Here is a 14,439-nt window from a genome sequence, read left to right as displayed (position 1 = left end):
TTCAGCAGAAATAAACATGTTTCTGCAAGTTTGGTCAACCCCATGTAAGTTATGGGGCAGTAACATCACACTTTTCAAAACGTGTTTTTCAGCCCGAAATAAACGCGTTTTTTCAGACAACTGAATCTACTTGTAACAGCAAGGCTCAGAAATGCCCACACACTCAACCCTTAACCCCAGTGTGCAGAAAGGGTCAAAACGTGTTTTTCAGCAGAAATAAACATGTTTCTGCAAGTTTGGTCAACCCCATGTAAGTTATGGGGCAGTAACATCACACTTTTCAAAACGTGTTTTTCAGCCCGAAATAAACGCGTTTTTTCAGACAACTGAATCTCCTTGTAACAGCAAGGCTCAGAAGAGCCCACACACTCAGCCCTTAACCCCAGTGTACAGAAAGTGTCAAAACGTGTTTTTCAGCTGAAATAAACATGTTTCTGCAAGTTTGGTCAACCCCATGTAAGTTATGGGGCAGTAACATCACACTTTTCAAAACGTGTTTTTCAGCCCGAAATAAACACGTTTTTTCAGACAGCTGAATCTACTTGTAACAGCAAGGCTCAGAAGTGCCAACACACTCAGCCCTTAACCCCAGTGTGCAGAAAGGGTCAAAACGTGTTTTTCAGCAGAAATAAACATGTTTCTGCAAGTTTGGTCAACCCCATGTAAGTTATGGGGCAGTAACATCACACTTTTCAAAACGTGTTTTTCAGCCCGAAATAAACACGTTTTTTCAGACAGCTGAATCTACTTGTAACAGCAAGGCTCAGAAGTGCCAACACACTCAGCCCTTAACCCCAGTGTGCAGAAAGGGTCAAAACGTGTTTTTCAGCAGAAATAAACATGTTTCTGCAAGTTTGGTCAACCCCATGTAAGTTATGGGGCAGTAACATCACACTTTTCAAAACGTGTTTTTCAGCCCGAAATAAACGCGTTTTTTCAGACAACTGAATCTACTTGTAACAGCAAGGCTCAGAAATGCCCACACACTCAACCCTTAACCCCAGTGTGCAGAAAGGGTCAAAACGTGTTTTTCAGCAGAAATAAACATGTTTCTGCAAGTTTGGTCAACCCCATGTAAGTTATGGGGCAGTAACATCACACTTTTCAAAACGTGTTTTTCAGCCCGAAATAAACGCGTTTTTTCAGACAACTGAATCTCCTTGTAACAGCAAGGCTCAGAAGAGCCCACACACTCAGCCCTTAACCCCAGTGTACAGAAAGTGTCAAAACGTGTTTTTCAGCTGAAATAAACATGTTTCTGCAAGTTTGGTCAACCCCATGTAAGTTATGGGGCAGTAACATCACACTTTTCAAAACGTGTTTTTCAGCCCGAAATAAACACGTTTTTTCAGACAGCTGAATCTACTTGTAACAGCAAGGCTCAGAAGTGCCAACACACTCAGCCCTTAACCCCAGTGTGCAGAAAGGGTCAAAACGTGTTTTTCAGCAGAAATAAACATGTTTCTGCAAGTTTGGTCAACCCCATGTAAGTTATGGGGCAGTAACATCACACTTTTCAAAACGTGTTTTTCAGCCCGAAATAAACACGTTTTTTCAGGCAACTGAATCTCCTTGTAACAGCAAGGCTCTAAAGAGCCCACACACTCAGCCCTTAACCCCAGTGTGCAGAAATTGTCAAAACGTGTTTTTCAGCAGAAATAAACATGTTTCTGCAAGTTTGGTCAACCCCATGTAAGTTATGGGGCAGTAACATCACACTTTTCAAAACGTGTTTTTCAGCCCGAAATAAACACGTTTTTTCAGACAGCTGAATCTACTTGTAACAGCAAGGCTCAGAAGAGCCAACACACTCAGCCCTTAACCCCAGTGTGCTGAAAGGGTCAAAACATGTTTTTCAGCAGAAATAAACATGTTTCTGTAAGTTTGGTCAACCCCATGTAAGTTATGGGGCAGTAACATCATACTTTTCAAAACGTGTTTTTCAGCCCGAAATAAACGCGTTTTTTCAGACAACTGAATCTACTTGTAACAGCAAGGCTCAGAAGTGCCCACACACTCAACCCTTAACCCCAGTGTGCAGAAAGGGTCAAAACGTGTTTTTCAGCAGAAATAAACATGTTTCTGCAAGTTTGGTCAACCCCATGTAAGTTATGGGGCAGTAACATCACACTTTTCAAAACGTGTTTTTCAGCCCGAAATAAACACGTTTTTTCAGACAGCTGAATCTACTTGTAACAGCAAGGCTCAGAAGTGCCAACACACTCAGCCCTTAACCCCAGTGTGCAGAAAGGGTCAAAACGTGTTTTTCAGCAGAAATAAACATGTTTCTGCAAGTTTGGTCAACCCCATGTAAGTTATGGGGCAATAACATCACACTTTTCAAAACGTGTTTTTCAGCCAGAAATAAACGCGTTTTTTCAGGCAACTGAATCTACTTGTAACAGCAAGGCTCAGAAGTGCCCACACACTCAACCCTTAACCCCAGTGTACAGAAAGTGTCAAAACGTGTTTTTCAGCAGAAATAAACATGTTTCTGCAAGTTTGGTCAACCCCATGTAAGTTATGGGGCAGTAACATCACACTTTTCAAAACGTGTTTTTCAGCCCGAAATAAACGCGTTTTTTCAGGCAACTGAATCTCCTTGTAACAGCAAGGCTCAAAAGAGCCCACACACTCAGCCCTTAACCCCAGTGTGCAGAAATTGTCAAAACGTGTTTTTCAGCAGAAATAAACATGTTTCTGCAAGTTTGGTCAACCCCATGTAAGTTATGGGGCAGTAACATCACACTTTTCAAAACGTGTTTTTCAGCCCGAAATAAACACGTTTTTTCAGACAGCTGAATCTACTTGTAACAGCAAGGCTCAGAAGTGCCAACACACTCAGCCCTTAACCCCAGTGTGCAGAAAGGGTCAAAACGTGTTTTTCAGCAGAAATAAACATGTTTCTGCAAGTTTGGTCAACCCCATGTAAGTTATGGGGCAGTAACATCACACTTTTCAAAACGTGTTTTTCAGCCCGAAATAAACGCGTTTTTTCAGGCAAATGAATCTCCTTGTAACAGCAAGGCTCAGAAGAGCCCACACACTCAGCCCTTAACCCCAGTGTACAGAAAGTGTCAAAACGTGTTTTTCAGCAGAAATAAACATGTTTCTGCAAGTTTGGTCAACCCCATGTAAGTTATGGGGCAGTAACATCACACTTTTCAAAACGTGTTTTTCAGCCCGAAATAAACGCGTTTTTTCAGACAACTGAATCTCCTTGTAACAGCAAGGCTCAGAAGAGCCCACACACTCAGCCCTTAACCCCAGTGTACAGAAAGTGTCAAAACGTGTTTTTCAGCTGAAATAAACATGTTTCTGCAAGTTTGGTCAACCCCATGTAAGTTATGGGGCAGTAACATCACACTTTTCAAAACGTGTTTTTCAGCCCGAAATAAACACGTTTTTTCAGACAGCTGAATCTACTTGTAACAGCAAGGCTCAGAAGTGCCAACACACTCAGCCCTTAACCCCAGTGTGCAGAAAGGGTCAAAACGTGTTTTTCAGCAGAAATAAACATGTTTCTGCAAGTTTGGTCAACCCCATGTAAGTTATGGGGCAGTAACATCACACTTTTCAAAACGTGTTTTTCAGCCCGAAATAAACACGTTTTTTCAGACAGCTGAATCTACTTGTAACAGCAAGGCTCAGAAGTGCCAACACACTCAGCCCTTAACCCCAGTGTGCAGAAAGGGTCAAAACGTGTTTTTCAGCAGAAATAAACATGTTTCTGCAAGTTTGGTCAACCCCATGTAAGTTATGGGGCAGTAACATCACACTTTTCAAAACGTGTTTTTCAGCCCGAAATAAACGCGTTTTTTCAGACAACTGAATCTACTTGTAACAGCAAGGCTCAGAAATGCCCACACACTCAACCCTTAACCCCAGTGTGCAGAAAGGGTCAAAACGTGTTTTTCAGCAGAAATAAACATGTTTCTGCAAGTTTGGTCAACCCCATGTAAGTTATGGGGCAGTAACATCACACTTTTCAAAACGTGTTTTTCAGCCCGAAATAAACGCGTTTTTTCAGACAACTGAATCTCCTTGTAACAGCAAGGCTCAGAAGAGCCCACACACTCAGCCCTTAACCCCAGTGTACAGAAAGTGTCAAAACGTGTTTTTCAGCTGAAATAAACATGTTTCTGCAAGTTTGGTCAACCCCATGTAAGTTATGGGGCAGTAACATCACACTTTTCAAAACGTGTTTTTCAGCCCGAAATAAACACGTTTTTTCAGACAGCTGAATCTACTTGTAACAGCAAGGCTCAGAAGTGCCAACACACTCAGCCCTTAACCCCAGTGTGCAGAAAGGGTCAAAACGTGTTTTTCAGCAGAAATAAACATGTTTCTGCAAGTTTGGTCAACCCCATGTAAGTTATGGGGCAGTAACATCACACTTTTCAAAACGTGTTTTTCAGCCCGAAATAAACACGTTTTTTCAGACAGCTGAATCTACTTGTAACAGCAAGGCTCAGAAGTGCCAACACACTCAGCCCTTAACCCCAGTGTGCAGAAAGGGTCAAAACGTGTTTTTCAGCAGAAATAAACATGTTTCTGCAAGTTTGGTCAACACCATGTAAGTTATGGGGCAGTAACATCACAGTTTTCAAAACGTGTTTTTCAGCCCGAAATAAACGCGTTTTTTCAGACAACTGAATCTACTTGTAACAGCAATGCTCAGAAGTGCCCACACACTCAACCCTTAACCCCAGTGTGCAGAAAGGGTCAAAACGTGTTTTTTCTGCAGAAATAAACATGTTTCTGCAAGTTTTGTCAACCCCATGTAAGTTATGGGGCAGTAACATCACACTTTTCAAAAAGTGTTTTTCAGCCCGAAATAAACACGTTTTTTCAGACAGCTGAATCTACTTGTAACAGCAAGGCTCAGAAGAGCCAACACACTCAGCCCTTAACCCCAGTGTGCAGAAAGGGTCAAAACGTGTTTTTCAGCAGAAATAAACATGTTTCTGCAAGTTTGGTCAACCCCATGTAAGTTATGGGGCAGTAACATCACACTTTTCAAAACGTGTTTTTCAGCCCGAAATAAACACGTTTTTTCAGGCAACTGAATCTCCTTGTAACAGCAAGGCTCTAAAGAGCCCACACACTCAGCCCTTAACCCCAGTGTGCAGAAATTGTCAAAACGTGTTTTTCAGCAGAAATAAACATGTTTCTGCAAGTTTGGTCAACCCCATGTAAGTTATGGGGCAGTAACATCACACTTTTCAAAACGTGTTTTTCAGCCCGAAATAAACACGTTTTTTCAGACAGCTGAATCTACTTGTAACAGCAAGGCTCAGAAGAGCCAACACACTCAGCCCTTAACCCCAGTGTGCTGAAAGGGTCAAAACATGTTTTTCAGCAGAAATAAACATGTTTCTGTAAGTTTGGTCAACCCCATGTAAGTTATGGGGCAGTAACATCATACTTTTCAAAACGTGTTTTTCAGCCCGAAATAAACGCGTTTTTTCAGACAACTGAATCTACTTGTAACAGCAAGGCTCAGAAGTGCCCACACACTCAACCCTTAACCCCAGTGTGCAGAAAGGGTCAAAACGTGTTTTTCAGCAGAAATAAACATGTTTCTGCAAGTTTGGTCAACCCCATGTAAGTTATGGGGCAGTAACATCACACTTTTCAAAACGTGTTTTTCAGCCCGAAATAAACACGTTTTTTCAGACAGCTGAATCTACTTGTAACAGCAAGGCTCAGAAGTGCCAACACACTCAGCCCTTAACCCCAGTGTGCAGAAAGGGTCAAAACGTGTTTTTCAGCAGAAATAAACATGTTTCTGCAAGTTTGGTCAACCCCATGTAAGTTATGGGGCAATAACATCACACTTTTCAAAACGTGTTTTTCAGCCAGAAATAAACGCGTTTTTTCAGGCAACTGAATCTACTTGTAACAGCAAGGCTCAGAAGTGCCCACACACTCAACCCTTAACCCCAGTGTACAGAAAGTGTCAAAACGTGTTTTTCAGCAGAAATAAACATGTTTCTGCAAGTTTGGTCAACCCCATGTAAGTTATGGGGCAGTAACATCACACTTTTCAAAACGTGTTTTTCAGCCCGAAATAAACGCGTTTTTTCAGGCAACTGAATCTCCTTGTAACAGCAAGGCTCAAAAGAGCCCACACACTCAGCCCTTAACCCCAGTGTGCAGAAATTGTCAAAACGTGTTTTTCAGCAGAAATAAACATGTTTCTGCAAGTTTGGTCAACCCCATGTAAGTTATGGGGCAGTAACATCACACTTTTCAAAACGTGTTTTTCAGCCCGAAATAAACACGTTTTTTCAGACAGCTGAATCTACTTGTAACAGCAAGGCTCAGAAGTGCCAACACACTCAGCCCTTAACCCCAGTGTGCAGAAAGGGTCAAAACGTGTTTTTCAGCAGAAATAAACATGTTTCTGCAAGTTTGGTCAACCCCATGTAAGTTATGGGGCAGTAACATCACACTTTTCAAAACGTGTTTTTCAGCCCGAAATAAACGCGTTTTTTCAGACAACTGAATCTCCTTGTAACAGCAAGGCTCAGAAGAGCCCACACACTCAGCCCTTAACCCCAGTGTACAGAAAGTGTCAAAACGTGTTTTTCAGCTGAAATAAACATGTTTCTGCAAGTTTGGTCAACCCCATGTAAGTTATGGGGCAGTAACATCACACTTTTCAAAACGTGTTTTTCAGCCCGAAATACGTTTTTTCAGACAGCTGAATCTACTTGTAACAGCAAGGCTCAGAAGAGCCAACACACTCAGCCCTTAACCCCAGTGTGCAGAAAGGGTCAAAACGTGTTTTTCAGCAGAAATAAACATGTTTCTGTAAGTTTGGTCAACCCCATGTAAGTTATGGGGCAGTAACATCACACTTTTCAAAACGTGTTTTTCAGCCCGAAATAAACGCGTTTTTTCAGGCAAATGAATCTCCTTGTAACAGCAAGGCTCAGAAGAGCCCACACACTCAGCCCTTAACCCCAGTGTACAGAAAGTGTCAAAACGTGTTTTTCAGCAGAAATAAACATGTTTCTGCAAGTTTGGTCAACCCCATGTAAGTTATGGGGCAGTAACATCACACTTTTCAAAACGTGTTTTTCAGCCCGAAATAAACACGTTTTTTCAGACAGCTGAATATACTTGTAACAGCAAGGCTCAGAAGTGCCAACACACTCAGCCCTTAACCCCAGTGTGCAGAAAGGGTCAAAACGTGTTTTTCAGCAGAAATAAACATGTTTCTGCAAGTTTGGTCAACCCCATGTAAGTTATGAGGCAGTAACATCACACTTTTCAAAACGTGTTTTTCAGCCCGAAATAAACACGTTTTTTCAGACAGCTGAATATCCTTGTAACAGCAAGGCTCAGAAGTGCCAACACACTCAGCCCTTAACCCCAGTGTGCAGAAAGGGTCAAAACGTGTTTTTCAGCAGAAATAAACATGTTTCTGTAAGTTTGGTCAACCCCATGTAAGTTATGGGGCAGTAACATCACACTTTTCAAAACGTGTTTTTCAGCCCGAAATAAACGCGTTTTTTCAGACAACTGAATCTCCTTGTAACAGCAAGGCTCAGAAGAGCCCACGCACTCAGCCCTTAACCCCAGTGTACAGAAAGTGTCAAAACGTGTTTTTCAGCATAAATAAACATGTTTCTGCAAGTTTGGTCAACCCCATGTAAGTTATGGGGCAGTAACATCACACTTTTCAAAACGTGTTTTTCAGCCCGAAATAAAAGCGTTTTTTCAGACAACTGAATCTCCTTGTAACAGCAAGGCTCAGAAGAGCCCACACACTCAGCCCTTAACCCCAGTGTACAGAAAGTGTCAAAACGTGCTTTTCAGCAGAAATAAACATGTTTCTGCAAGTTTGGTCAACCCCATGTAAGTTATGGGGCAGTAACATCACACTTTTCAAAACGTGTTTTTCAGCCCGAAATAAACACGTTTTTTCAGACAGCTGAATCTACTTGTAACAGCAAGGCTCAGAAGTGCCAACACACTCAGCCCTTAACCCCAGTGTGCAGAAAGGGTCAAAACGTGTTTTTCAGCAGAAATAAACATGTTTCTGCAAGTTTGGTCAACCCCATGTAAGTTATGGGGCAGTAACATCACACTTTTCAAAACGTGTTTTTCAGCCCGAAATAAACGCGTTTTTTCAGACAACTGAATCTCCTTGTAACAGCAAGGCTCAGAAGAGCCCACACACTCAGCCCTTAACCCCAGTGTACAGAAAGTGTCAAAACGTGTTTTTCAGCTGAAATAAACATGTTTCTGCAAGTTTGGTCAACCCCATGTAAGTTATGGGGCAGTAACATCACACTTTTCAAAACGTGTTTTTCAGCCCGAAATACGTTTTTTCAGACAGCTGAATCACCTTGTAACAGCAAGGCTCAGAAGAGCCAACACACTCAGCCCTTAACCCCAGTGTGCAGAAAGGGTCAAAACGTGTTTTTCAGCAGAAATAAACATGTTTCTGTAAGTTTGGTCAACCCCATGTAAGTTATGGGGCAGTAACATCACACTTTTCAAAACGTGTTTTTCAGCCCGAAATAAACGCGTTTTTTCAGGCAAATGAATCTCCTTGTAACAGCAAGGCTCAGAAGAGCCCACACACTCAGCCCTTAACCCCAGTGTACAGAAAGTGTCAAAACGTGTTTTTCAGCAGAAATAAACATGTTTCTGCAAGTTTGGTCAACCCCATGTAAGTTATGGGGCAGTAACATCACACTTTTCAAAACGTGTTTTTCAGCCCGAAATAAACACGTTTTTTCAGACAGCTGAATATACTTGTAACAGCAAGGCTCAGAAGTGCCAACACACTCAGCCCTTAACCCCAGTGTGCAGAAAGGGTCAAAACGTGTTTTTCAGCAGAAATAAACATGTTTCTGCAAGTTTGGTCAACCCCATGTAAGTTATGAGGCAGTAACATCACACTTTTCAAAACGTGTTTTTCAGCCCGAAATAAACACGTTTTTTCAGACAGCTGAATATACTTGTAACAGCAAGGCTCAGAAGTGCCAACACACTCAGCCCTTAACCCCAGTGTGCAGAAAGGGTCAAAACGTGTTTTTCAGCAGAAATAAACATGTTTCTGCAAGTTTGGTCAACCCCATGTAAGTTATGGGGCAGTAACATCACACTTTTCAAAACGTGTTTTTCAGCCCGAAATAAACGCGTTTTTTCAGACAACTGAATCTCCTTGTAACAGCAAGGCTCAGAAGTGCCAACACACTCAGCCCTTAACCCCAGTGTGCAGAAAGGGTCAAAACGTGTTTTTCAGCAGAAATAAACATGTTTCTGCAAGTTTGGTCAACCCCATGTAAGTTATGGGGCAGTAACATCACACTTTTCAAAACGTGTTTTTCAGCCCGAAATAAACACGTTTTTTCAGACAGCTGAATCTACTTGTAACAGCAAGGCTCAGAAGTGCCAACACACTCAGCCCTTAACCCCATTGTGCAGAAAGGGTCAAAACGTGTTTTTCAGCAGAAATAAACATGTTTCTGCAAGTTTGGTCAACCCCATGTAAGTTATGGGGCAGTAACATCACACTTTTCAAAACGTGTTTTTCAGCCCGAAATAAACGCGTTTTTTTCAGGCAACTGAATCTCCTTGTAACAGCAAGGCTCAAAAGAGCCCACACACTCAGCCCTTAACCCCAGTGTGCAGAAATTGTCAAAACGTGTTTTTCAGCAGAAATAAACATGTTTCTGCAAGTTTGGTCAACCCCATGTAAGTTATGGGGCAGTAACATCACACTTTTCAAAACGTGTTTTTCAGCCCGAAATAAACACGTTTTTTCAGACAGCTGAATCTACTTGTAACAGCAAGGCTCAGAAGAGCCAACACACTCAGCCCTTAACCCCAGTGTGCAGAAAGGGTCAAAACATGTTTTTCAGCAGAAATAAACATGTTTCTGTAAGTTTGGTCAACCCCATGTAAGTTATGGGGCAGTAACATCATACTTTTCAAAACGTGTTTTTCAGCCCGAAATAAACGCGTTTTTTCAGACAACTGAATCTACTTGTAACAGCAAGGCTCAGAAGTGCCCACACACTCAACCCTTAACCCCAGTGTGCAGAAAGGGTCAAAACGTGTTTTTCAGCAGAAATAAACATGTTTCTGCAAGTTTGGTCAACCCCATGTAAGTTATGGGGCAGTAACATCACACTTTTCAAAACGTGTTTTTCAGCCCGAAATAAACACGTTTTTTCAGACAGCTGAATCTACTTGTAACAGCAAGGCTCAGAAGTGCCAACACACTCAGCCCTTAACCCCAGTGTGCAGAAAGGGTCAAAACGTGTTTTTCAGCAGAAATAAACATGTTTCTGCAAGTTTGGTCAACCCCATGTAAGTTATGGGGCAATAACATCACACTTTTCAAAACGTGTTTTTCAGCCAGAAATAAACGCGTTTTTTCAGGCAACTGAATCTACTTGTAACAGCAAGGCTCAGAAGTGCCCACACACTCAACCCTTAACCCCAGTGTACAGAAAGTGTCAAAACGTGTTTTTCAGCAGAAATAAACATGTTTCTGCAAGTTTGGTCAACCCCATGTAAGTTATGGGGCAGTAACATCACACTTTTCAAAACGTGTTTTTCAGCCCGAAATAAACGCGTTTTTTCAGGCAACTGAATCTCCTTGTAACAGCAAGGCTCAAAAGAGCCCACACACTCAGCCCTTAACCCCAGTGTGCAGAAATTGTCAAAACGTGTTTTTCAGCAGAAATAAACATGTTTCTGCAAGTTTGGTCAACCCCATGTAAGTTATGGGGCAGTAACATCACACTTTTCAAAACGTGTTTTTCAGCCCGAAATAAACGCGTTTTTTCAGACAACTGAATCTCCTTGTAACAGCAAGGCTCAGAAGAGCCCACACACTCAGCCCTTAACCCCAGTGTACAGAAAGTGTCAAAACGTGTTTTTCAGCTGAAATAAACATGTTTCTGCAAGTTTGGTCAACCCCATGTAAGTTATGGGGCAGTAACATCACACTTTTCAAAACGTGTTTTTCAGCCCGAAATAAACACGTTTTTTCAGACAGCTGAATCTACTTGTAACAGCAAGGCTCAGAAGTGCCAACACACTCAGCCCTTAACCCCAGTGTGCAGAAAGGGTCAAAACGTGTTTTTCAGCAGAAATAAACATGTTTCTGCAAGTTTGGTCAACCCCATGTAAATTATGGGGCAGTAACATCACACTTTTCAAAACGTGTTTTTCAGCCCGAAATAAACACGTTTTTTCAGACAGCTGAATCTACTTGTAACAGCAAGGCTCAGAAGTGCCAACACACTCAGCCCTTAACCCCAGTGTGCAGAAAGGGTCAAAACGTGTTTTTCAGCAGAAATAAACATGTTTCTGCAAGTTTGGTCAACCCCATGTAAGTTATGGGGCAGTAACATCACACTTTTCAAAACGTGTTTTTCAGCCCGAAATAAACGCGTTTTTTCAGACAACTGAATCTACTTGTAACAGCAAGGCTCAGAAATGCCCACACACTCAACCCTTAACCCCAGTGTGCAGAAAGGGTCAAAACGTGTTTTTCAGCAGAAATAAACATGTTTCTGCAAGTTTGGTCAACCCCATGTAAGTTATGGGGCAGTAACATCACACTTTTCAAAACGTGTTTTTCAGCCCGAAATAAACGCGTTTTTTCAGACAACTGAATCTCCTTGTAACAGCAAGGCTCAGAAGAGCCCACACACTCAGCCCTTAACCCCAGTGTACAGAAAGTGTCAAAACGTGTTTTTCAGCTGAAATAAACATGTTTCTGCAAGTTTGGTCAACCCCATGTAAGTTATGGGGCAGTAACATCACACTTTTCAAAACGTGTTTTTCAGCCCGAAATAAACACGTTTTTTCAGACAGCTGAATCTACTTGTAACAGCAAGGCTCAGAAGTGCCAACACACTCAGCCCTTAACCCCAGTGTGCAGAAAGGGTCAAAACGTGTTTTTCAGCAGAAATAAACATGTTTCTGCAAGTTTGGTCAACCCCATGTAAGTTATGGGGCAGTAACATCACACTTTTCAAAACGTGTTTTTCAGCCCGAAATAAACACGTTTTTTCAGACAGCTGAATCTACTTGTAACAGCAAGGCTCAGAAGTGCCAACACACTCAGCCCTTAACCCCAGTGTGCAGAAAGGGTCAAAACGTGTTTTTCAGCAGAAATAAACATGTTTCTGCAAGTTTGGTCAACACCATGTAAGTTATGGGGCAGTAACATCACAGTTTTCAAAACGTGTTTTTCAGCCCGAAATAAACGCGTTTTTTCAGACAACTGAATCTACTTGTAACAGCAATGCTCAGAAGTGCCCACACACTCAACCCTTAACCCCAGTGTGCAGAAAGGGTCAAAACGTGTTTTTCTGCAGAAATAAACATGTTTCTGCAAGTTTTGTCAACCCCATGTAAGTTATGGGGCAGTAACATCACACTTTTCAAAAAGTGTTTTTCAGCCCGAAATAAACACGTTTTTTCAGACAGCTGAATCTACTTGTAACAGCAAGGCTCAGAAGAGCCAACACACTCAGCCCTTAACCCCAGTGTGCAGAAAGGGTCAAAACGTGTTTTTCAGCAGAAATAAACATGTTTCTGCAAGTTTGGTCAACCCCATGTAAGTTATGGGGCAGTAACATCACACTTTTCAAAACGTGTTTTTCAGCCCGAAATAAACGCGTTTTTTCAGGCAACTGAATCTCCTTGTAACAGCAAGGCTCAAAAGAGCCCACACACTCAGCCCTTAACCCCAGTGTGCAGAAATTGTCAAAACGTGTTTTTCAGCAGAAATAAACATGTTTCTGCAAGTTTGGTCAACCCCATGTAAGTTAGGGGGCAGTAACATCACACTTTTCAAAACGTATTTTTCAGCCCGAAATAAACACGTTTTTTCAGACAGCTGAATCTACTTGTAACAGCAAGGCTCAGAAGTGCCAACACACTCAGCCCTTAACCCCAGTGTGCAGAAAGGGTCAAAACGTGTTTTTCAGCAGAAATAAACATGTTTCTGCAAGTTTGGTCAACCCCATGTAAGTTATGGGGCAGTAACATCACAGTTTTCAAAACGTGTTTTTCAGCCCGAAATAAACGCGTTTTTTTCAGGCAACTGAATCTCCTTGTAACAGCAAGGCTCAAAAGAGCCCACACACTCAGCCCTTAACCCCAGTGTGCAGAAATTGTCAAAACGTGTTTTTCAGCAGAAATAAACATGTTTCTGCAAGTTTGGTCAACCCCATGTAAGTTATGGGGCAGTAACATCACACTTTTCAAAACGTGTTTTTCAGCCCGAAATAAACACGTTTTTTCAGACAGCTGAATCTACTTGTAACAGCAAGGCTCAGAAGAGCCAACACACTCAGCCCTTAACCCCAGTGTGCAGAAAGGGTCAAAACATGTTTTTCAGCAGAAATAAACATGTTTCTGTAAGTTTGGTCAACCCCATGTAAGTTATGGGGCAGTAACATCATACTTTTCAAAACGTGTTTTTCAGCCCGAAATAAACGCGTTTTTTCAGACAACTGAATCTACTTGTAACAGCAAGGCTCAGAAGTGCCCACACACTCAACCCTTAACCCCAGTGTGCAGAAAGGGTCAAAACGTGTTTTTCAGCAGAAATAAACATGTTTCTGCAAGTTTGGTCAACCCCATGTAAGTTATGGGGCAGTAACATCACACTTTTCAAAACGTGTTTTTCAGCCCGAAATAAACACGTTTTTTCAGACAGCTGAATCTACTTGTAACAGCAAGGCTCAGAAGTGCCAACACACTCAGCCCTTAACCCCAGTGTGCAGAAAGGGTCAAAACGTGTTTTTCAGCAGAAATAAACATGTTTCTGCAAGTTTGGTCAACCCCATGTAAGTTATGGGGCAATAACATCACACTTTTCAAAACGTGTTTTTCAGCCAGAAATAAACGCGTTTTTTCAGGCAACTGAATCTACTTGTAACAGCAAGGCTCAGAAGTGCCCACACACTCAACCCTTAACCCCAGTGTACAGAAAGTGTCAAAACGTGTTTTTCAGCAGAAATAAACATGTTTCTGCAAGTTTGGTCAACCCCATGTAAGTTATGGGGCAGTAACATCACACTTTTCAAAACGTGTTTTTCAGCCCGAAATAAACGCGTTTTTTCAGGCAACTGAATCTCCTTGTAACAGCAAGGCTCAAAAGAGCCCACACACTCAGCCCTTAACCCCAGTGTGCAGAAATTGTCAAAACGTGTTTTTCAGCAGAAATAAACATGTTTCTGCAAGTTTGGTCAACCCCATGTAAGTTATGGGGCAGTAACATCACACTTTTCAAAACGTGTTTTTCAGCCCGAAATAAACACGTTTTTTCAGACAGCTGAATCTACTTGTAACAGCAAGGCTCAGAAGTGCCAACACACTCAGCCCTTAACCCCAGTGTGCAGAAAGGGTCAAAACGTGTTTTTCAGCAGAAATAAACATGTTTCT

Source organism: Lepisosteus platostomus, chromosome 22 (assembly GCF_059453375.1).
Source record: "Lepisosteus platostomus isolate fLepPlt1 chromosome 22, fLepPlt1.hap1, whole genome shotgun sequence".
In the NCBI taxonomy this organism is placed as follows: Eukaryota; Metazoa; Chordata; class Actinopteri; order Semionotiformes; family Lepisosteidae; genus Lepisosteus; species Lepisosteus platostomus.
The sequence above is the reverse complement of the archived record's forward strand: the minus strand, read 5'-3'. Positions refer to the sequence as shown.